The sequence below is a fragment of the Bidens hawaiensis genome, unplaced genomic scaffold (genome assembly GCF_021521415.1).
Source record: "Bidens hawaiensis isolate Kalapana, Puna unplaced genomic scaffold, B.hawaiensis_p1.1 tig00013119_1, whole genome shotgun sequence".
NCBI classification, from domain to species: domain Eukaryota; kingdom Viridiplantae; phylum Streptophyta; class Magnoliopsida; order Asterales; family Asteraceae; genus Bidens; species Bidens hawaiensis.
In genome coordinates, this window is record NW_027492108.1 from 36908 (window position 1) to 62087 (window position 25180).

The 25180-nt window shown below is 43.1% G+C and overlaps 1 protein-coding gene across 1 annotated transcript in view; it reads right to left on the reverse strand.

Annotated features, from left to right (window-relative positions):
* Nucleotides 1-25180, reverse strand: part of LOC143543393 (protein NO VEIN-like) — a 286208-nt gene that overhangs the window by 32578 nt on the left and 228450 nt on the right. The window lies entirely within an intron of this gene.

Sequence of the window (25180 nt, forward strand, 5' to 3'; positions counted from 1 at the left end):
GTTCAGGATTGACCGGATAAATACGAGTCGGGTCAGCATTCTAGAAACCCAAATAACTACCAAACCAGTCCTTCAACTATTGGGTGTCTTTGGGTTATTCGGTCTCAGTCTGGTTTGTTTTTGGTTTACAGATGAGTCGAGCTACTCGAGATCGAATCAATAAAAATCTAGAAAAAAAACGAGTCTTAGGGATCCCAAGCCGAGCTTGAGCCATATATAAAGCTCGTTTAGTCATCGACGTTTATGCTCTTCGAGCCTTATGTGTTTACTATAGAGTTTAACTCTTTTAGACTTCTATGTATTAATTTAATATTGCACAACCGAGCTTGAGCCGAGCTTTGGCTTCATTAAGGTTGATAACGTGAGTATTCTTACCCACTCATAATCATAAAAGCTCGGAATTTAAGAAGATACAAGCATAAGCTCTCAAGTAAAAAAACTTATAAGTTTGAAGCTTCATCACAACAGCTTCTGAATCTACAAGCGTAGTGGCATATTGATATAGTCGCGCTACAATAAACCTAAGAAGTCAACTATGAAGACATAAGGCGAAAGTCTATTAAAAAATAACTATACAGATTGAAAGTAGATTACACCTTTCACAAAAAAGGGATAATTTACTTGCACATGTTAAGCTAAGAGATGGCTCTTTACCACATAAAGTTGTTAGTCTAACCAGGGGAAGCTCTTACCTCGTCTATAAAAGGAGTCACATGCACTTGTTATTGTTATTACTCATTCCATTTTCTCTCTTTTTTTTCTCTATGCTTTATTAACTCTAAAACACGTCTCATATTTATCACCTCTTGATCCGGTATCTTACTCACACGTTGGTGGCTGATCACATGAGACCCCCTCGTGCAGTGAGGCTTAGGAATAAATAGAAAAACCCAAATAAAAATCTTAATAGTATTTATGTAGTGAGAAATTGTAAATACCCCTCCACTTTTCTACTTATTTGTCTTATTATAAACGTATGGTTGACAAATGACAACTCATGCATCCATATGCTAAAAAAACGTGCATCATGCTCGGGTTAGGATCATCGGCTTGGTGGTTGGGCATCCTTAACATGTGCATGTAGGCCATCTTGCTTAGTTTGAAATTAACATCGTTTGGGTAGTTGGGGTCGGTTGAGTCAGTTAGGTGGTGATCGGGCGAGGATCGGTTGAGCCATCGATACAAATTGGCAGCAAACGAACTTTGAGTGGTTGAATGGATTCATATTGGGTTGTTTTTTTGTTTTTTTTTAAAAAAAATTGTGAAAAGTTTTGTAGAGAATGAGAAATAGTTGTCGTGTTTAAAAAATTGAGATGGACTGAGTTTAAAAAAGATTTTGGTTTTAACATAATATATGATTTTACTTTTTTTTATTAATATAGCTCTTTTTTGAAAAATGTGCAACCCATCAAGTTTGGCACGGGCAACGCTTGGTACACCGTACACATGGCCTAAATACAGAGATTAAATAAAATCCATAATTTAGACTGATTCGGAAAAGCTTTTGATAACCCGACCCGTGTACTGTCGGGTGAGATTTTTCAGAAAAGATTGTGGTAATGACACATGAGGGAGTCATTGTTCTTTTATTACATTAGGAAGATTACTAGACTTGAAAGAAACAATGGTCGGCTTCGAGGGGACGAAAATTTTTTTTTACCAAAGGCGAAATAATTTTTGGGCCTTAAGTAAAATGAACATTTTGCTGGGTTTAAACAGTTTAATTTTAAGTGAGCTTACTTGGTTATAATTTGAATTGTGTAAAAGACTTTTGTATAAAAATAAACTTAAAAATGTCTCAAATAAGACTAGAACCCACAACCTATTGGTAGATGTCATACTTTTTTTTAGTTTTTAATTAAATTCAAGACCGATTACAATAATGTGGCACTAGACCAAGCTAGTGGTTATGTAACTGTGTTAAAACATTGATTATACATAATTTTTCATAAAAATACATATAATTTAAAAAAAAAAATTCGGGTCTAGCAAGTTGTCAGCCTGTGGCCGTCGACTACCTTGTCACACCCTTAGGCCGCCCTGAAAGAGACTTTTACCTCTCTAAGTCCATATGTAGTGGGAACATTATATGAGTTGAAAACGACAATACACGGTCTTATAAATATAGAAATATTTATGTTGGTGCATTTTGTGACCGTCGCTATTAAATTCTGACCAGCAGAGACGCCATAGGCGAAGTTAGAACAACTTCGCCATAGGCGAGGTTAGAACAACTTCGCCTACTGGCCCAAGCCTAAGCCCGCGAAGTTGTTTATCTATATATATGTGTGTCTTGTTTAGGGTTTAGTATCCAGAAAGTTAGAGTGTTTTGGTGATCAGTTCAATTGTCTAGAGAGAAACAGAGAGGGAGAGTCGTGTGGGACGACCCGAGGTAGAGCTCACCTCGGGTCGACCGTGTCTTTGTTTTTGTTCGGTTTGTAACGTGGTTTGGTCATTATAAAAAAGATCTGCAGATTCGTTTATTCCATTCGTGTGTTTGTTCGTGTGTTAGTTTATGTGTAATCGTGTTCTTCGTCTTCTACACCTTAAACGAGCTAGGAGGATTCCGCACTCCTAGACCTCGTGCGGATCTCGTATCGATCAGCGACGCCCCGGGGGGGGGGCTTACAATTTATAAGCTAATAAGGAAACCCCCGTAAACTTCCTTACAGTCCCCACGGAAGGGAGATCCACTCTACGACCGGCATATTTGCTCGTCTTTGGTTGGGCCGGGGGAAAACACGCTTGTGTTGACCTCACAGGGGTATCTCCTTTAGCTGGTTTGAGGGATAATGGGTTTGTAGCTGGGCAAGCAATGAAAATGGCTGAAACGAAGATGGTGGAGAAACATGTTAAAGCCTGCGAAGAGAACCAACATGTTTTTGTCCCCTCTGGCTTTTGATACCTTTGGCTCCTTGGCACCGGAAGCTATCCGTTTCCTAACCAGGGTCCAACGGGTTGTGCATAGCAATGTGTCGACTCCAAAAGGGGCAGAGGTATGTCTTTAGCAGGTTAGGGTTTGCAATTCAGAAAGGGATGGCGGCGCAGCTTGTTGCCCGCCTACCTGCTATGTTGATGTAATATCTATGTTTCTTTAATGCATTGAATCAAATTTTAAATAGAAATATATATTATTTTAAATGAGTTTCTGCTATAGTTGGTTGTACAATATGCTTTATAAGTGGTTTATGCAGTGTGTCTTATACTGTATGCTACTGATGTTGTACATAGGCTTTTATAATGCATCGAGTGAATGTTAAGACAGTGCATTACCTTCAGGTATATTCGGATATTCCTATTGGTTTGATCCTAACAATTTGGTTTGTTTATTATCAAAGAAACCACATTTGTGTTGGATTAATTTCTATTCCGGGTCACAAGTCGGTGAACCGGGCCTAAGAGGCTTTAACAAGTCAGTTAAAGTCTAAGGGGTATTATGAAACATTCTTTCATTAGCTTAGTGACCAAGTTCATCTTGTTGGCCAAGTTGATCTTGTTGCCCAAGTTCAACTTGGTGGCCAAGTTGAGTGGTGGACACATATTATGCTTGGTGACCAAGTTGGGTTATTAGTATAAATACATGTACAAAGTTAGTGTTAGATACAACAATAACAAACAAAACAATCACCACCATCACTACCAAATATATTGTAATCAGTTTTTTGAGTTATATTTTCTGGTTATAATATAAGTCGGTTATTTTTAAGTTGTGCATTAATTATCGTTTATCATTCTTGAATTTGCTTATAAGATGTGATGAAGTTAGAAGTAATACTAAATAATACTATATATAGCCCATAGTAATTACTAATTAGGTTGCAATTTTTTTCTTTCTTGACAATATACAATTGTGTCTATTTCATGATAAACTATGTTAGAGGAAAATCATAGAACTTAGGTGTTAATATGATTGCTACTTGGAGTAATAATATATGCATGCACATTGATGCATGTATAAATGTGCATACAATAAGCGTGCGTATTTCACAAATGTGTTATGACTTAAGTAACATATAGGAAAGACCATCATAGCTATAAAAAAGTTTGGTGTCCACGTAATATAAAATGCACAAAGTAAAAAAGTAAAAGTGATTCAACCCTACTTACTTAATTAAAGATAGGTTGCTTTGTTTAGAGGGTACGTGTTCGGTTGCATCTAAGTGAATTTGAATTTGTTTAGTGTAAACATTTAATCAACAAATTATTCCAGCCCCAAACACCCTCAAAGAGTTAAACTAATGAAAAGTGAAGTTAAATGAATAAGCAGTTTTTAACCATATCAAAAATTAATATACAAGTAAAAGTCAAATAGGCGTGTTATTAAAAAAGTTAGTTCATTACTACTATTTTTTTATAATTAGGTCATGAGATATACTCAAACTCATCTTAATTCCACATAAGCTTCACATCACTTATTTTTTCTCTTTCACTCCATGTCATACAAAGGAAATGGTTCAACTCATTTAACTCCATCTCTCTCCTGTTAATATTTAATTTAAAATCAAACATTTAGTTTAATTACAAAAATAAATAATAACAAATCAATTAGTAATTAATACATATTTAATACATATTATTCCTTTTAACCCGTTAAAAGCATAATCCATGGGCCATTTTAACACACTTTACATAAGTGGGGAGTGGTTTAATCCATCTTTAAAGTGTCATGTCATGTTAACCCATGTAAGGGTTAAAGTATACCCATGGCCTTATATTGGTTACCTGAAAATGTTATTGAAGGTACTTGAGCGTCGTTGTAGATCTGATGCCTACCAAAATGGTAAGTTTGTTTTCACTAATAATTCTATACTTATCTTTGTTTTGTGTTAACAGTTTGAATGATAATGATAGTAACTTCAGCTGCATCTTTTGGCTATCCGATTTCTCTTAGAACATCAACTTCATCAGTCACAAGATATTGAATATCTATGTTGTTCCTATTTTCTTTTCTCCTAAATCTTCAAAATGTCTTCTAAAGGTTTGTGCATTTCTTTTATTCGTGTTAATTTGCGGTTCGTTTTAAACTGTTTGGCGGTAACGAGTCAAATAATTTGTATGTTCTGGATTGGGTTATAACAGCTAGTGGTAATTTTACATGGGTTGATATAGGCATGTTCATTGAGAAGTAGAAAAAACACATTTTGAAAACATGGATTATTTAGAAATTACATAAAATTTGAGCTGAATCGATTATATGTTGTTAACTACGATGGCAAACTTCTTTTAGTTATCCATCTTGTAAGCTTATGCATGCTATTTATCATCCGATGGACATACCAGTTAAGCTTATGGTCGTTCCCTAGTTTATGAAAATAACACTTATAATTTTTGTTGCAGATCGTGTGGTGAACCAAAACTTGAGTGATTTAACTTATCATATTATGACGGGCATGGTCCGCGTGGAGGATCTCAGGTATTTCTTGAAGCCCTTTTAAGTTTATGATTTCATTAATTCAAGTATATTTATATATGGGTTTCAACTATTTCTCCGTCTAGGACGCTAATTACTGTCGAGATCATATCCATATTGCTTTATAAGAGGAACTGCATATTATGAAGAAAAAAATTGGTCAAAGTGGTTGTCAACGACAGTGTAGAGGTCGGTTGGAAGAAAGCCCTCGCTAATTGCAGGTCGGTTGGAAGAAAGCCTTCAATAATTGCTTTCGGAAGGTAGATGATGAACACAGTAGTACCGCGACATTTGGTACGGTTCAAAACGAGTTGGATCGATTGGCACCGAGACACCTTTATCAAAATTGTATATTATTAAGATATAGTTATGTGTCAAATGGTGCAATTTTCTATCCGTTTGTATGAAAACAAGATGACATTACGGGTCCAATGCTAATTGAGAATGCTAAATAACATTGTTAGCCTTGTTCAAAACAACATTGTTTAATTGGGAATGCTGAAGTTCAATATATTCATGGTACTTAAAGAGGGCTACGTAATACGAGTTCTAGCACTACTACAAATTTCGCAATACATGAAATAAAGTGCCAATATAAAGTTTTCAACACACATATCTACTAGTGGCCTCATTCGTAATACATGAAAAAAAAAGTGATAAACAAACAAAAGAAAATAAAGGCTTCAACACCCCTTGTCAACTCAATCGGCATATCCCGATAAACACCTTGTTTCCAAAAGCTTTAAACTGGACAAAATTATAAAAAAAACACAAAGTCACAAACTTGCTTCAATTTACAGTTTTCAAACAGTTTTGGTTGATAGTCTCTTTAATTTAAACAACCTAAGAGGCTGCACTTCAATGAAATATCTTTGTAAATTAAAAGTTGTGTTATACATTACAATAACAATATTATCAAAGTTTTAATATAAATATTTATATGATAACTATTTAGGAGGCTGGAATGGATTAAAAGGTCTATCGATTTGACTTTTATAAGTCAAAGTCAATAAAACTTTATAACCCATTTGTATTTTGGTACATTCATGCCATTACTAACCTTTATTATTATGAATGAATACAAGAAAAATTGCAAGAAAGAAACAAACACAAGGGAAAGGAAATCAACTTACCTTTCACTTAATGAAATTGGAGAACTTAGCCACTCAACATTTCTCTACAATTTAGATAAAACCTGCAATCAAAATGCATTATGCAAATATATTCATTATGAAACCAAATTGCATCACAACGTAAAAAAACCATTGGCTACCCCCACCTTTCAAGGAGGCCTTTATTAGTTTGTCAACTTCATCAGAAACTTTAGCCTCTACATGGCAAAGCTCTCCTCTCAATTCTTCAGATCTAAGTGAAAATCACCAAACATACAAACACATGTTCACAATGTTTAGTTTTCATAAACTTGCATGAAGAGGTAGGTCCCAGCAGAGCCCAGTTGGACCCGCAAGACTCACCTTGAAAAGAGACGTCTGCGCAGAAACCAACTGGATACGCAGGACCCACCATGCTCAGAGACGTGACGTCCTTACGCGCAGTACGCAAGCTGTTCCCGCAGGAAATGCCTCCCAATGGTGAAGTACTCTGCCTGTTCCCGCAGCTGCGGATACAAGCCATCAGGGAAGGCCACCCGCGCAGCAAGGCTACACGCACAAGGCACTTAGCTCTCAGTCATTCAGTGTCACCTGAAGGAATGAGCAAAGCCGGGAACAATCCCGCACAAAGGCGGGAGGGGGAATACTCCCGCCCAAAAGCCAGTCCGTACGATACGGGAAGATCTTTTGTACTGTACCTGACGAGGTATGGGCAAAATATCTGACTAAAGATACGACAGCTTATTGACAACAGTATGGCGAGCAGCATGCTCTTGTACTGTATGTCACTATTAGCCGCTGCCTACTCACCAACTCCTGTCATACCACGTGCATAGCCGGCAGTTGGTGGAAAAGGAATAGTACACAGCAGGCCTGGTCACTGTCAGCCGCTGCCTACCCACCAACTACCAGCAGGGCACGTGCGTAGGCCACAGTTGGTAGAACAGGAATACTATTCAGCCGGCCACACCTCCTTGGAAACCTACCTTCGGCTATAAATACCCCAAATGGTATGATCATCTCATCTTATCATATTATCATCATATAATATCTCGTATTACATATTATACATGATATCTGCTCTAGCAATCTCTTAATATACATTTATATTTAAAGAGCAATCTAGTCTGATTCTCACGCCGGAGGGTGGTCACAAGGAGGAACCCCCCCCTTCTCAGTGACGAGCTCACGGTCTGTTTTGCAGGTTATCAGAAGAACCATCTTTGCCGGGTCCAACCCCTCGTGGGAAACATCTATCTAACCCCCAGGTTATCCGTAATCTGCCGGGGGTCCGGTTAGTGTTTCTTCATTGGCGCCATCCGTGCATAAAAGCTAGAACTTCATTTCTTTTCAGTTTTTTCAAACTTCTGGAAAGATGGTTAAAGAAACTCCGGTAACCACAACCCCAGCTACTGGGGGGAACACCGGCTACACAGTCTTTACAAACACTACCCGGTTACCCAAGCCGGGGCAAGTGAAGTAAATTTTACGAACACTACCCCAGTTACCCAAGCTGGGGCAAGTGCAGTAAATAATCGCTCACTGGGATTCACCGATACCCAGTTAGAGAAACGAACAAGACTCCCCCGCCAAACACTCGATGAAGTTAAGGCATGGGCGGAGGCACGTCAGAAGGAATTCCAAGCTGAGTTGGACGAATGCTTGCGTTCCGTCCAACAGGCTGACGAATTCGAAGAATACTTGGACGATGACTCGGAGGAATCCGACACCGACGCGAACCCTCGCCATATGGCAAAAGGGAAGCGTAAGGAAACGGACTCCCAACCGAGAAGGCGTTTTGGAGAAGCCTTCAAACCAAAAAACACAGGTGGAAGCCCACGTGACTTCTCCAAAAAATTTAGACCAACTGTTGCAAATGCGGGAACGTCCAAATTTGCAAGGGACATTGCGGAAGCAATTGCCCCAAAAAGTGCCAAACAAATGTCCAACATAGGCACATATGATGGTATATCTGACCCAGACGATCATTTGAACAGATTCATAGCAGGGGCAACCGTCAGCAATTGGACGGAACCTACGTGGTGTTACATGTTCCAAATGACGCTTGTTGGGCCAGCTAGAGCGTGGTTCGATCGTCTACCGGTCAACCACATCTACGACTGGGCAGACTTCCAACAGAAGTTTAGCCAACACTTCAGCCAACAACGAAAGTATACCGAAGAGCAATGGACAATCCTCAAATGCATTCGAGAGGAAGATGAATCTTTGCCAGACTTCATCACTCGCTTCAACTCAAAAAAGCTAAGTCTGGGTAACATTAGCGAAGATCTTGTTCGCGCTGCTTTTATTCAGGGCGCGAACGACCCAGAGCTCATCCGCACCTTAACGGGTAAAGATGGCATGCCATCCACATGGGATGCCATCATGACAGCAGCTAAACGCTTTGCGGAAACTGAGAAGCACCTGGGTAGAGATCTCCCCCAGAGCACAAACCTCTACACCCAGAAAACAAGAGAAGAAAACGTCCTTACCGCCCGATTAAACAAAAAGCGGAAGCTAGGCATTTGGCAGTCAAGGGTAAACTTTGACACCTCATCCGGCTTGCAACATCGGTTAGGCGGAAGGGATAACATACGGTCGAACCAGAACTCCAGATGGACGCCACTCACCAAAAGCGTCACCGAGATATTCGCCACTGAGGAGCTCCCATGGCCAAAGGCTCCAATAATTCGACATCGTCCCAATGCTGATCGGAGGAAATATTGTGACTTTCACAGGACAAAAGGCCACAACACTGAAGAATGCACAGACGTAAAGGACATGGTCGAAGCATTTGTCAGAGATGGGACGCTCGCGCACCTCGTGGCGCAATGAACGCTGAGCAGGCTGATGCGTGTAGAACCCCAGCTGGGGAAAACACGAATAAAATTGCAGCTTCAATGTTGGAGACTACATACTGCGCAAACAACGAGATTCCGAACCAGGTGCATGTCGGCTCGATGGCACTCCCATCCCAACAACAAGGAAGGGAGCTCAATTACACAGTTTGCATGTAGATCAATTCCAAATTTGTAAAGAAAAGGCCCAGAGCCACTTCTAATGGAAATGATTCTCCTTAGAACATCGACGCTGATGATTTTACATTTATACTTTATGAACTTTCAACACTGATGCCGGTTTTCACCGCATACATAAGTGTGAAAGTCGTTGCGTGGGAAAGGCGACAAAACCCGCATAAACCCAAAAAACGGCAAACCTTCACGCAGGTCAGTTGAAGGGTAAAGTTCAGTCATCCCACTAAATGAAAGTGCCGGTCTATCCGCATGAATCATGATAGAGGAAACTGAACACTAACCTATTAACAACCGCGCGTCGAACGGTTAATTTATTCAACACGGATATGCCGGTTTTCACCGCATAATTACGTGGAAAGTCGTTGCGTGGGGAAGGCGGCAAAACCCGCATAAACCCAAAAAACGGCAAACCTTCACGCAGGTCAGTTGAAGGGTAAAGTTCAGTCATCCCACTAAATGAAAGTGCCGGTCTATCCGCATGAATCATGATAGAGGAAACTGAACACTAACCTATTAACAACCGCGCGTCGAACGGTTAATTTATTCAACACGGATATACCGGTTTTCATCGCATAATTACGTGGAAAGTCGTTGCGTGGGGAAGGCGGCAAAACATGCATAAACCCAAAAAACGGCAAACCTTCACGCAGGTCAGTTGAAGGGTAAAGTTCAGTCATCCCACTAAATGAAAGTGCCGGTCTATCCGCATGAATCATGAGAGGAAGCTGAACACTAACCTATTAACAACCGCGCGTCGAACGGTTAATTTATTCAACACGGATATGCCGGTTTTCACCGCATAATTACGTGGAAAGTCGTTGCGTGGGGAAGGCGGCAAAACCCGCATAAACCCAAAAAACGGCAAACCTTCACGCAGGTCAGTCATAGGTAAACTTTGGTCAACTAAATGAAAGTGCCGGTCCTAACCGCACAAATCATGAGAGGAAACCGAACCTATTGACAACCGCGCGTCGAACGGTTAACTTATTCAAAACAGAGAATTTCTAGCAAAAGGATGAGGAAAGCCTACACGCAGGTTAGATGTAGGTAAAGTTTAGCCATCCTACTAAGTGCAAGTGACGGTCCTACCCGCACAATCACGAAAGAGGAAGCAAAACTTCAACCTATTATCTACCACGTTCAAAGGTTAACTTATCCTAAACACTTAGAAAATTTCTAAAAAGATGAGGAAAACCTACACGCAGGTTAGATGTAGGTAAAGTTTAGCCATCCTACTAAGTGCAAGTGACGGTCCTACCCGCACAATCACGAAAGAGGAAGCAAAACTTCAACCTATTATCTACCACGTTCAAAGGTTAACTTATTCTAAGCACTTGGAAAATTGCAAATTTAAACTAAAGTATGCAAGTCATATAACGTTTATAAAGCAAGGAATCCAGTGAAAATAGCGGTTTTACCCGCACAAAGATTTATATTTCATAATATTCATTACAAGAATGGCCGGGTAACTACCCGCCTACAAGAAAATAAATCTATACAAGCTAAACCTATCCTAACAGTAGGAAGGGATCTTCAGGATCAAGCTTCAGGGCCACTTCCACTTGGACCCGCACCATCAGTAGAACGTGACGGTTCAAGGAAAGCTTTAAGGATAGCTAGCCCATCATCAGCAGTAGCAACTTGGTTCACCTTCTCCACCACCGGATGCGGGAAGGCGGCATACTGATTCACTGCTTGGTCATAAACAGCTTCAGTATCAACATTATACAAAGGGAAGTTGGAAGGCGGGATGCCTTTCTCAACGAACCCTAGACCAAGCAGGAAGTCGGCCTTTTCCCCATCCTCGTGAGAAGCGTTGAGGGCTGCGCTCATAGCATCGTCATAAGACGTATCAGCAAAGACCCGATGCACAACCTACAAAAAAGAAAATATATAAGTATCAGAACCTTTTCTATTTACAAAGAAAAGCGTAAAGACATGAAAAGCATACCTGAGACAACGCTTCTCGAAGAAGCCATTCCTTGGCAACCAGAGCCTCCTGGAGGGCAGCTTGAGCTTCGTTACGGGCGCGTTCGGCTTCACTTTTATTGAGGTTGGCAAGCAACACTTCTTTAGCCGCAGCCTCTTCGACGCCCTTTAGCTTCCGCTCAGTATGGTCAAGCACCCCCCTCTGGTCCAAGATCTCCTGGAGCTTTTTGGCGTCTTCCATCGCCAAGGCATCATGAGCCTGCTGGAGAGCCTCTAATTTGGCTTTAAGTTCCTCATTCTCCACGCGTAGAGGCTCAGCAACAGCTTCAGCCTTGGTGGCCCTCTAGGTTGCGTTCCTTGCAGTTTCCTTAGCCAGCCGAAGCTGTTCGTTAACAGCTTGGGCAGCCTTGGAACGGGCCTCGAGCCGGGCCTGAACTTCAACCTCGAGGGCCTTGAAGGCCTTCTCCTTTTCCGCAGCCACTGCGGTAAGCTTTACGTTCTCCTCCCGGACAGCCCGCGCCCGAGCTACTTCCTGAAGGCGAGCTGCTTTTAACTTGTCGTTTTCACGACAAAGCAGCTCGACGCGCGGCTGCATCCGGGCCAGGAGAACCCGAAGCTCATTGGTTAGCCTACCCTCCTGGTAGCTAGCCATGGCTTCCCCCAACGCACCACTGGGAGCTGCGTGACGAGCCCACTCCACGCACTCCACAGGTGTGCGAAGGGTTGTTCCTCGGCGGATGTTCCATCGTGGAACATACACTTCATTGGAATCCGACACTGCAAAAAACATAAAGCAGTTAGGAAAAGATGATAAAAATATGAAAAGGGCCAAAAGAACCATACGCACCTGTAGGGTCAACAACAGGCCGATAGCCGCCGAACCCATCACTTGAACCCAAGGGAAATCCATCCAAGAGGTCAGGCAGATGGGAAGGAGGCAGAGGTTGGCGATAAGCCCCATGCATACCTGAAGGATCGGCCGTCGTTGCCGATGACGGAGGAGGCATGGTAACAGCCACTGCGGTCGCCGCTGCGGAATCCGCAGCAAAAGTAACCGCTGGCTCAGTGAAAGATGCGGTAAAAATGGCACTGACAGCCTGCGGTGATGTCATCACAGCTGGAACAGTCGGCTCAACGGAGTGAGCAGCTGAACCAGCGGAAGCAGGCGCAGGCGCAGCCGCCTGGGTCGTCGCCTCAGGTAGGCTGACCAAGCCTACCGTCATGGGCGGAGGGGTACTCCTCTGCGCTCCACCCTGGAATGCGTCAACATCCACGCCTGCACAAAGAAGATAAGTGTTAATGATATTAAGCTATGAAGTTAAAAATAAAGTTTGTACTTACGGGTTTTCTTGAGCTTAAAAGTGCGGACAGGCGGGGATGAACCCGATGGAGCCGGCCTCTTCACGCCGCTCACCGTCGTCATCCGGGGCTCTCCGGATGTGACAGTCGCAGCCTCCGGAGCGGTGGTCTTATCACCACCGGGGTTCCCCGCCACCTCCTCGCTCTCGGCCTCTGAGTCAGACCGAGGCACCGGATCGGCAGTGGAGGCCACCTTCTCCTTCCCCTTCCCGCCGGCAGCCTTCTTCTTCCGCACCAACGGAGGACCATCTGCGGATTCCTCATCAGAACATACGATTAGAGGAATTCCAGCAGAGGTTTCAACATTGAGGGGTCGAGGGTTGAATAGCTCCTTACCTGGCCGCCTGGCGCTCAGGATCTCGTGGCCTAGCGGGTAGACCTCCACGAACCGATCCGCCGTTTGTTCTAGGATGGGCAACTCGTTCTCGTCTAGAGCGCGAGTACCCATCCGAGCGGGACTGTCAGCCTCCCGCGGGTACATGAGCGACTGCAAGTCGTTCCCCTCTGAAATAAACAGGAAAGAAGTTAGAAGAGATTCTAAATCAACAAAAAGAAACAGAGCATACCGTAAGGAACAGAGTTCGAACCGTAATCAAGGACGATTGGGATCTTTTGCGCATCTACATCCTTCCACACCCGGCTCATCCCGAGCATCACCATCCCGGACTCCGCAAACCGGTAAACCGGAGATTGGACTCGGGATATCTTCGAGAACCATTCCGCCTCCTGGTAGTTGGAGGCGTGAAGGCTGGGAAGTGCTTGCCCATTCTTGAATTTCATGGCAATGGGGATGGCGCGAGCGGAGATGTAGAAGAACTCCCGCTTCCACGAGCGAAGACTGCGCTCGGTTGCGCAAATCTTCAAACCCTTAATCCGGGTTATCAGCGTATACCACCCCTGGATGCACCTCAAAGAGTAGAAGGTCATCAGGCGGTCGACATAGGGCTCAATGCCCAGAATCCGGCACACCCACTCGAAGTGGCGAATCTTCGCGATCGCCATCGGGTGCACCTCGGTCAGGTGCACACCGTGCCTCTCCAGGACACGGTACACAAACTTTGTCAATGGGAACCTAAGATTCCCATAAACAAAGAATGCAGCATATACCCCGATCTTGCATCTGGGGGCATCATACACCGTCTGATGGGGTTCAGGAAACTCAGGCTCGAGAGACTCGAGCATGAACTTCCTGACGACGTACTGATACAGATCGACAGGCAGAGCACACTGGCACTCGCCAGCAGTACTCTTGTCATCGGCGAACACCCCAGCCTCCTAGGCTGTAGATTCGAGATCACGAGAAGACATCTTGCAGATGAAAAAAGAAAACGATTTCAAGAGAATGCTCGACTGAAAGGTGAGTATTCGCCGGAAATCGTTTTGAAGATGAAGAGAAGAGTGAAAGTGTGGATTACAAAGAACCCTCTCCCCCTTTATATACTAATCGCAATTAATGCGATGAATTTAATGCGGAAGAGAGAGAAATCGAAGGTGCAATGAAACTATGACACGTGGCAAAAAGCAAGCTGGCAACAGCTGTTGAAAGGACGCGTACCATTAATTTCGCGGCCACGCGCCCGAAAAATCGCGCCCACGCGCCTGAAAAAGCGTCTGGAATGACCATGTACTGTCACGTCACCATAACTTCCTGCACGTCCTGACACAGTCAGAAGAAACCGTCGCACGACGTTTCAGAGGTTTGGACTGTTCTTATCCTTTCACCAACTCTTTGAATTTCAAAAATTCAAAAAGATTCAAAAGTAAGCGGGAAAATACCCCTTACCTTGGCAACCAAGTAACCATAAGACGGGTGCGGGTAAATTGTTAAGGCAAAACCCTTCACATACTTAGCACCTGCAGGGAATTGAAGCCAAGAATACCTCGGCAACCAAGTAACTATAAGACGGGTGCGGGTACAGTGTTAAGGCAAAACCCTTCACATACCTAGCACCCGCAGGGAATTGACGCTAGGAATACCTTGGAAGTAAAGTAACCGTAAGACGAGCGCGGGTACAGTGTTAAGGCAAAACCCTTCACATACCTAGCGCTCCGCAGGGAATTGAAACCAAGAAGGATCTTCTGGGCAATGCTTGCGGAAACGGAAATAACATCCCCGCATAGCGGGAACGTCGAGAACTACATTGTTTGAAGCTCCAGGATGGAATTGGTGGTTTTAACATAATTGATCACTATGTTCAAAACTACCAAAACCTCATGGAGAATCCACACAAGTGGGACTCAACGCTCCTGACTTGCGAGGAGGTTGCAGACCTACCCGCATCATACCCAAAGATCAAGCAGGAAAGTCGGGAATTTCTGCAAGTGACATAAGGACTTCCACGGGAAGAATCCCCATGGAAAACCTTAAAACTAAAACCCCTTTTCAAAAACCCTTTGCTTAAGTCCAAAAGTTCACCTCACTTTATTAAACATTCATGAGAAGAACATTGGACTGGGGGGACTTGAAGAGGTAGATCCCAGCAGAGCCCAGTTGGACCCGCAAGACTCACCTTGAAAAGAGACGTCTGCGCAGAAACCAACTGGATACGCAGGACCCACCATGCTCAGAGACGTGACGTCCTTACGCGCAGTACGCAAGCTGTTCCCGCAGGAAATGCCTCCCAATGGTGAAGTACTCTGCCTGTTCCCGCAGCTGCGGATACAAGCCATCAGGGAAGGCCACCCGCGCAGCAAGGCTACACGCACAAGGCACTTAGCTCTCAGTCATTCAGTGTCACCTGAAGGAATGAGCAAAGCCGGGAACAATCCCGCACAAAGGCGGGAGGGGGAATACTCCCGCCCAAAAGCCAGTCCGTACGATACGGGAAGATCTTTTGTACTGTACCTGACGAGGTATGGGCAAAATATCTGACTAAAGATACGACAGCTTATTGACAACAGTATGGCGAGCAGCATGCTCTTGTACTGTATGTCACTATTAGCCGCTGTCTACTCACCAACTCCTGTCATACCACGTGCATAGCCGGCAGTTGGTGGAAAAGGAATAGTACACAGCAGGCCTGGTCACTGTCAGCCGCTGCCTACCCACCAACTACCAGCAGGGCACGTGCGTAGGCCACAGTTGGTAGAACAGGAATACTATTCAGCCGGCCACACCTCCTTGGAAACCTACCTTCAGCTATAAATACCCCAAATGGTATGATCATCTCATCTTATCATATTATCATCATATACTATCTCGTATTACATATTATACCTGATATCTGCTCTAGCAATCTCTTAATATACATTTATATTTAAAGAGCAATCTAGTCTGATTCTCACGCCGGAGGGTGGTCACAAGGAGGAACCCCCCCTTCTCAGTGACGAGCTCACGGTCTGTTTTGCAGGTTATCAGAAGAACCATCTTTGCCGGGTCCAACCCCTCGTGGGAAACATCTATCTAACCCCCAGGTTATCCGTAATCTGTCCGGGGTCCGGTTAGTGTTTCTTCATTGCAGGAAAATTGTTGTATAAAATTTACATGTATGTTGCTGGTACAGGAGAGATTAAGGTCTCAACAAAAGTGCATGTTTCCCAACATTGAGCCAAGTCTTTAGCTATAGTACACGAGTTCATGTTGAGATCGAAAACAACTAGATGCGACCCCATCTGAAACATAAACTTTATGTTGTCTGAAACAAACAATGGAACTGGAACCCGAACTGAAAATACATCCAGATTCGTTGCAGGATCAGCTACATAATAGATCGAAGCTATCTTGGTCCACGATTCACATACCCCATATATCTTATATAGCCAGACATATGTATGATGACCAATACTAGAATGATCAAAAACCATACATAATTGACCATTTAACGTTCCTAACGTTAATTCCTTTTCTGTAAGGCCCCGTTACCGGTAACCCTACTTTCGTGTTGGATTTACTCATAAACACAGTTCTAAATATAAGAGTTAATTAAAAACTTTACGCGGAATATAAAACTTTCATAAAACATTACATATCAATTCATAATCATGTCTTTAAACATTCCTCTTGTCTTTCAAAATCAAAACGTAACTTATAAAACATATCGGATCTTCGGATGCCAGGCTTTAGTCTTCTGCCATGTGTCCTCCACTCAAGCCAGCTGTCTCATCCTACTCACCTGCGTGCATACTAAAAGTCAGCTACGCTGAGTGAGTTCTAGTTAATCATACACTACCATACAATACCTTGTTACATACATACGTACTTAACCTCATAACTTTCTTTCATACACACATAAGTACTCATACCTTCATTCTTACTTACATACTTTCTTTCTTACTTACATACTTTCTTTCTTACTTACATACTTTCTTTACATTCATAATCATACGTTTTAAAGAGCCTTTCGCCCTATAACCTCACAGATATTATAAGGGTCTGGTCCCTAACATCACAGATATTATAAGGGTCTGGTCCCTAACATCACAGATATTATAAGGGTCTGGTCCCTAACATCACAGATATTATAAGGGTCTGGTCCCTATCATCACAGATATTATGAGGGTCTGGTCCCTAACATCACAGATATTATTAGGGTCTGGTCCCTAACATCACAGATATTATTAGGGTCTGGTCCCATGTTTTCGAATATTAGTAGGGTTCGATTCCCTCTTCGTTACCATACAACCATACATCATACCTCGAGTATTATTAGGGCTCGGTACCCCTTTCGTAACCATACAACCATACAACCGTCATTTCCTTCTTTTATTAACTTTCTTACGTTCATACACATAAACATACATATCATACTTGCCATATTTATAACGTTACAACCTGACAGTACGTGCAATATCCGAAGATCGTTCACGAACCATCAAGCAATCATTCATACATATCACATATATCACCTATGGCATACACTTATCACTTTGGATAAATGTATTAACAACACATCAAGTATGCACACAGCCCCGAAAACATAACAAGGAATGGGGCTAGAAACTCACCTGGATCCTGTTACGCTCGCCGTTGATTGTAATTCCTTTCTTTAACTGGGCTCGGCTAACTGTATAATATTTACACATATCAATTACTACTACTACTATTACCACTACTCATTTTCGATAACCGCCTTAACACATTTTCCATTAGGTTTTTAATTTATTTCATAAACGAACTTCACTTCAGGCGAATCTTGGAAACAACTTGGTTCTGGCTTGATTCGATCGAATAGGGACATATTCGATCGAATCTGAGACACACTCGATCGAACTAGACACACACTCGATCGAACCAGTTGGGAAAACTCGTTCGGCTTGGTTCTGGCTTGATTCGGTCGAATAGGGACATATTCGATCGAATCTGAGGCACACTCGATCGAACTAGACACACACTCGATCGAACCAGTTGGGAAAACTCGTTCGGTCGGACATGGCACTTGTTCGATCGAATAGGAACTCGTTCGGTCGGATATGAAGCTCATTCGGTCGAATAAGATGGAGACCGTTCGGTTGCTTCCCTATTCGATCGAATGGACTGATTCGGTTGACTCATTCGATCGAATAAGTCTGATTCGACGCCTTCAAGCTGGGCGACGGAGAAACCTACGGGTTTTCCAGATTTTCCAGATTTTTGACCCAAAATCGAAGTTTTTGACATGGAAATGTTCGGGATTGAAAGGGCTATCAATTCCTAGTGATTTTAAACACAAAGACCTGCATTTTGACACCAAAACAAGACGGTTTTTGACCCGAAAACTCAAGTTACGAAAATGGGAGTTTTTGCTCGATTTGAGGCCGAAAATGGTTATGAAAACGGATGATTTTCGAGAGGGACTTACCAAAAACGATTAGGAACAAGATTGTGGACTCGGATTTGTGATTTGAGAACTTTCTCTCTCTAGCTTCTCTCTCTAGAATTGAGAGTGTTTGGGTGCGGGAGTGAAAGGGAGTTAGTGAAATGGTATTTTGGGCTCGGGATGGGTATTTATATCTCTCGAGCCCACGGACCCAAGGCCCATTCTCATTTAACCCATCTTACGTAATCTAAGCCCATGACCCGTTCCTTTCTCGACATTAAATAACTAAAACGTGAAATTACTAAACATAACTTTCTTTTATTTATCATATAAAAATTTTAGGATGTTACAAGTCTTCCTCCCTTAAAGAGGTTTCGTCCCCGAAACCTAACCATTACATAAACAAACTAGGGTAAAACTTGCGCATCTCATCCTCGACTTCCCAAGTAGCATCTGATCCCTTGCGGTGTTTCCATATCACTTTGACCAAGGGTATAATCTTGTGACGAAGCTGCTTCTCCTTGCGATCAACGATCTTTATCGGTTGCTCGATGTAGTTCAATTGTTCATCAACCTCGATGTCCATTAAGGGCACGTGAGACGTGTCATCAGCTAGACACTTCCTCAGATGAGAAACATGGAAGGTTGAATGAATTCCTTCTAACTCATCGGGTAAATCCAGTTTGTAAGCTACTTCACCCACACGTTTTACAATCTTGAACGGTCCAATGTACCTCGGACTCAACTTTCCTCTTTTCCTAAAACGGATAATCCCCTTCCAAGGCGAGACCTTAAGCATCACATAGTCGCCAACGTTAAACTCAATTGGTCGTCGCCGCTTATCCGCATAAGACTTTTGTCTGTCTTGAGCGGCTTTCATTCTTGCTTTGATCTGATCGAACTTTGAAGACGTTTCTTGAACCACTTCTATACTTCCCATTTCCTTCTGACCAATCTCACCCCAACACACCGGGGTTCTACATCGTCTACCGTACAGCATCTCAAACGGTGGCATACCAATACTCGAATGGTAACTGTTGTTATAGGAGAACTCTGCCAGATGCAGATGATCATCCCAACTTCCACCAAAATCTAAAACGCAAGCACGTAGCATATCCTCAAGGGTTTGGATCGTCCTTTCAGACTGTCCATCGGTTTGAGGATGATACGCCGTACTGATGTTCAACCTCGTCCCCATAGCTTCATGAAATTTCTTCCAGAACCTCGAAGTAAACCGTGTATCCCTATCAGACACGATCGATAACGGTACTCCATGCTTGGTTACAATTTCTTTAATGAACAAGCTTGCTAACGTTTCTGACGAGATGGCCTCTCGTATGGGCAGAAAGTGAGCACTCTTGGTCAAACGGTCCACAATCACCCAGATGGTATCATGTTGCTTAGCTGTACGAGGTAGCTTAGTTATGAAATCCATGGTGATGTGTTCCCATTTCCACTCAGGTATCTCTAGCGGTTGCATCTTCCCACAAGGCTTTTGGTGTTCGGCTTTGACTTGTAAGCAAGTTAAGCACTTACCAACATAATCCACTACATCGCTCTTCAATCCTGGCCACCAGTAATCTCTTTTCAAGTCTTGGTACATCTTTGTAGCTCCTGGATGGATTGAGTACCTTGACTTATGAGCTTCATCTAAGATTCGACTTCTAAGATCACCATGGCGTGGGATCCACATACGGTCGAACCTAGTCTTAACTCCATGAGTGTTTTCCATCAACTCATCTTGCTGGCCATAAATCCTTTCCTTCTTTACTAACCCTTCATCTATTAACACTTCTGACTGCACCTTGATGATTTCTTCAAAAAGACTCGGGTTCATGATCAACTTGTATGACTTCACTGTTGCAAGGACTTCCTCATTCTTCCGACTTAACGCATCAGCGACCACGTTAGCTTTACCGGGGTAATACTTAATCTCACAGTCGTAATCCTTTATCAATTCTAACCATCTTCTCTGCCTCATGTTCAGTTCTTTCTGCTCGAAGAAGTACTTTAAACTCTTATGATCGGTATAGATAGTACACTTAGTGCCGTACAGATAATGCCTCCATATCTTAAGAGCATGCACTACAGCTGCTAACTCCAAATCATGCGTCGGATAAGTACTCTCATGGACCTTCAACTGTCTAGACGCGTAGGCTATCACCTTCCCTCGTTGCATCAACACGCAACCTAACCCCTGATGCGAGGCATCAGCACAAACAACAAAATCCTCATCACCATCGGGTAAAGTAAGGATTGGAGCTTGCGTGAGTCTTCTCTTTAACTCTTCAAAGGCTTCTTCTTGAAATTTTCCCCAACTGAATACTATCGACTTTCGGGTCATACCGGTCAGCGGTGCGGCTATCTTGGAGAAACCTTCGATGAATCTCCTATAGTAGCCAGCTAACCCTAGGAAGCTTCGTATATCAGTCGGATTCTGCGGAGTCTTCCAATTCGTTATCGCTTCAATCTTAGCTGGGTCCACGGTAATCCCCTCCGGATTAACCACATGACCTAAAAATTGCACTTCTCTTAACCAGAACGCGCACTTCGAAAACTTGGCGTACAACCTTTCTTTCTTCAGAACTTCCAATACCTCTCTCAGATGCTCGGCATGGTCAGACTCACTCTTTGAATAAATCAATATGTCATCGATGAAGACGATAACCGACTTATCCAACATCGGTCGACACACCCTATTCATCATGTCCATAAATGCTGCAGGAGCATTTGTTAGACCGAATGACATTACAAGGAACTCGTAGTGTCCATACCGCGTTCGGAACGCTGTTTTAGGGATGTCTACCTCTTTCACCTTCAGCTGATGGTAGCCTGATCTGAGATCTATTCGTGAGAACCAACTCGAACCTTGCAGTTGGTCAAACAGATCGTCAATCCTAGGCAAGGGGTATCTATTCTTTACCGTAAGCTTATTCAACTCACGATAGTCTATGCACATTCTCATACTTCCATCCTTTTTCTTCACAAACAAAACCGGTGCGCCCCATGGAGAAACACTCGGTCTGATAAAACCCTTGTCGAGGAGTTCTTGCAGTTGGGACATTAATTCCTTCATCTCGGACGGTGCTAGACGGTAAGGCGCTTTCGCGACGGGCTGGGCTCCTGGTATTAAATCTATCTGAAATTCTATTTCCCGCTCCGGTGGCAGCCCCGGAAGATCCTCAGGGAATACTTCTGGGTAGTCGCGCACAATAGGAACATCCTTCATTTCTTTCGTCTCGGCCGTAGCGTTGACAACATACGCCAGGTAGGCACCGCACCCTCGCCTTAACAAACCCTCGGCTTTTATCATCGAAATGACATTAAGTCCATAACTCTCCTTATCACCATAAACCGTCACCGCACTACCATCCAATGACTTTAACCTTATCATCTTACTTTTACATACTATCTGAGCCTCAAACTCAGACAACCAATCCATACCCAAGACTACATCGAACCCTCCTAAGGCCATAACATACAAAGTAACAGGGAACTCATGTCCCTCTAACTCTATCTTACAATTCTTCACCATTTTTGTTATTTTCACCGAAGTGTCACTTGCGGTTTCTACTACCAAAGTTTCAGACACTCGGCAGCCTTTCATTTTAGCTAGTTTACTAAACGTCGTAGCTACAAAACTTCTATTCGCACCAGAATCAAATAATACAGAAGCGGAAACATCGTTCACTAGAAACGTACCTGTGACGACATCCGGAATCTGCCTGGCTTGTTCCTGGGTCAGCATGTAGGCTCTAGTTCTGGGCCTAGCTTGATCGGCATCCTTCTTTCCACTACCTCCAGCTACACCTTCAGTGCACTCCCTTGACATATGGCCTGTCTTGCCACATTTGTAACATGCTGGCTTCGCACTGCACTCATTGGCATAATGCCCTACCTTCCCACACTTATAACAGGCATTCGACCCCATTCTGCATTCTCCACCATGAGCCTTTCCACATTTGAGACAAACATTAGAACTTTTACCCCACTTGCACTCACCACCATGCCTCTTTCCGCAGGTCTTACACGATCTCTTCTCCCACACTTTCTGTTTCTTATCCCTGGAGTTCCATAACTGAGTACCGGGTCGTTTAGCAGGAGTGACCCCTTTCTTCTCTTTCTCTTCGTCCCTTTCCACCCTATCATCCGCGGCCACGTCAGCATAGACCATTTCCGCGAGTCCAACAGCCGAATCAAAAGTAGCAGGTTGAATCGCCCTGACTAACATGCGGACCTTTTGTGGCAACCCCCTCACATAACACTTGATTCTCTTGACCTCAGTGTCAACCATGTCAGGCACCAACCTAGATAGTCGGTTGAACTCCGTGGTATACTCACGATGCGTCATCATACCGGCTTTTAAATTCTGGAACTTCATCTCCGTTCTTTCAACCTCGGCATCTGCACAGAACTTCTTCATTACTAACTCTTTCAAATCTTCCCACTTCATCCCTTTGATCTCTTCACGGGTCTTCCTCTGCTCCACACTCTCCCACCAAAACATAGCCTCATCTATGAATGAGTGAGTAGCATAGCCCACAGCTTGGTCGGGACGGCATTCGCTAATGCGGATAACCTTGTCCATAGCGGTTATCCACTGGAGAGTAGCGATTGCGTCTCCTAAACCAGTCAGCTTAGGCGGGTCACAACCTTTGAAGGACTTATAGCTGCACCCACCTTGTCCTCCTCTCCTATCATCGACTTTCACAGACTTATCCCCACTCGAGGCCCCTCTATCACCTTCCCCATCCCTTCTACCATCACCACCCGCTCCTTCAGCAGTTCGTTCACGGCTTCCAGCAGATCCTTCGGGATTCAGGTTCTTCACAGCAGCAACTACAGCCTGAACAATGGCTGCTTGAACTGCAGGGCTAAGTTGAACTTCCTCGTTGTTGTTCTGGTCTCCTCCAGCTGCGCTTCCTTCATCTTCGGTGTGGGAAGCTTCTTCTACCGAGGGTTGCCGGACAAGACGAGGCCTGCCACGACGTCCAGTGCGACCCCCAGCTTCAACAAATTCTCCAGCTCCAGCCATCAGTATTCTAAAGGGAAAAACACAAACATCATCACTCAAGGAACTATCTAGTACAAGGATAGTAAGGCTAACAGGTAATAACAGTGGCCAGTTGTGATTAGCTGATCACGTTACTTTCCGTGTCATATACACTTCCCTTTATGAGTCTATTTGTGCTGGTTCTACTTAAGCAGTTTGTCAATTTAAACAGTCAATTATTCCTATCCCTATCGTTCACATATCCTTTCTTTCTTATTAACATACATCATTTAATCATGCACTTTACCTTTACTGATCTTGCTTGAGCGACACATGGCATTCTTGAACTGGCATCTTCTTTCCTTTCTTACTTAAATCCCATTCTCTGTTCGAGTCTAAGCATGTAGGATGCTTAAATCTCTCGAACTTTGCTCTGATACCAACTTGTAAGGCCCCGTTACCGGTAACCCTACTTTCGTGTTGGATTTACTCATAAACACAGTTCTAAATATCAGAGTTAATTAAAAACTTTACGCGGAATATAAAACTTTCATAAAACATTACATATCAATTCATAATCATGTCTTTAAACATTCCTCTTGTCTTTCAAAATCAAAACGTAACTTATAAAACATATCGGATCTTCGGATGCCAGGCTTTAGTCTTCTGCCATGTGTCCTCCACTCAAGCCAGCTGTCTCATCCTACTCACCTGCGTGCATACTAAAAGTCAGCTACGCTGAGTGAGTTCTAGTTAATCATACACTACCATACAATACCTTGTTACATACATACGTACTTAACCTCATAACTTTCTTTCATACACACATAAGTACTCATACCTTCATTCTTACTTACATACTTTCTTTCTTACTTACATACTTTCTTTCTTACTTACATACTTTCTTTACATTCATAATCATACGTTTTAAAGAGCCTTTCGCCCTATAACCTCACAGATATTATAAGGGTCTGGTCCCTAACATCACAGATATTATAAGGGTCTGGTCCCTAACATCACAGATATTATAAGGGTCTGGTCCCTAACATCACAGATATTATAAGGGTCTGGTCCCTATCATCACAGATATTATGAGGGTCTGGTCCCTAACATCACAGATATTATTAGGGTCTGGTCCCTAACATCACAGATATTATTAGGGTCTGGTCCCATGTTTTCGAATATTAGTAGGGTTCGATTCCCTCTTCGTTACCATACAACCATACATCATACCTCGAGTATTATTAGGGCTCGGTACCCCTTTCGTAACCATACAACCATACAACCGTCATTTCCTTCTTTTATTAACTTTCTTACGTTCATACACATAAACATACATATCATACTTGCCATATTTATAACGTTACAACCTGACAGTACGTGCAATATCCGAAGATCGTTCACGAACCATCAAGCAATCATTCATACATATCACATATATCACCTATGGCATACACTTATCACTTTGGATAAATGTATTAACAACACATCAAGTATGCACACAGCCCCGAAAACATAACAAGGAATGGGGCTAGAAACTCACCTGGATCCTGTTACGCTCGCCGTTGATTGTAATTCCTTTCTTTAACTGGGCTCGGCTAACTGTA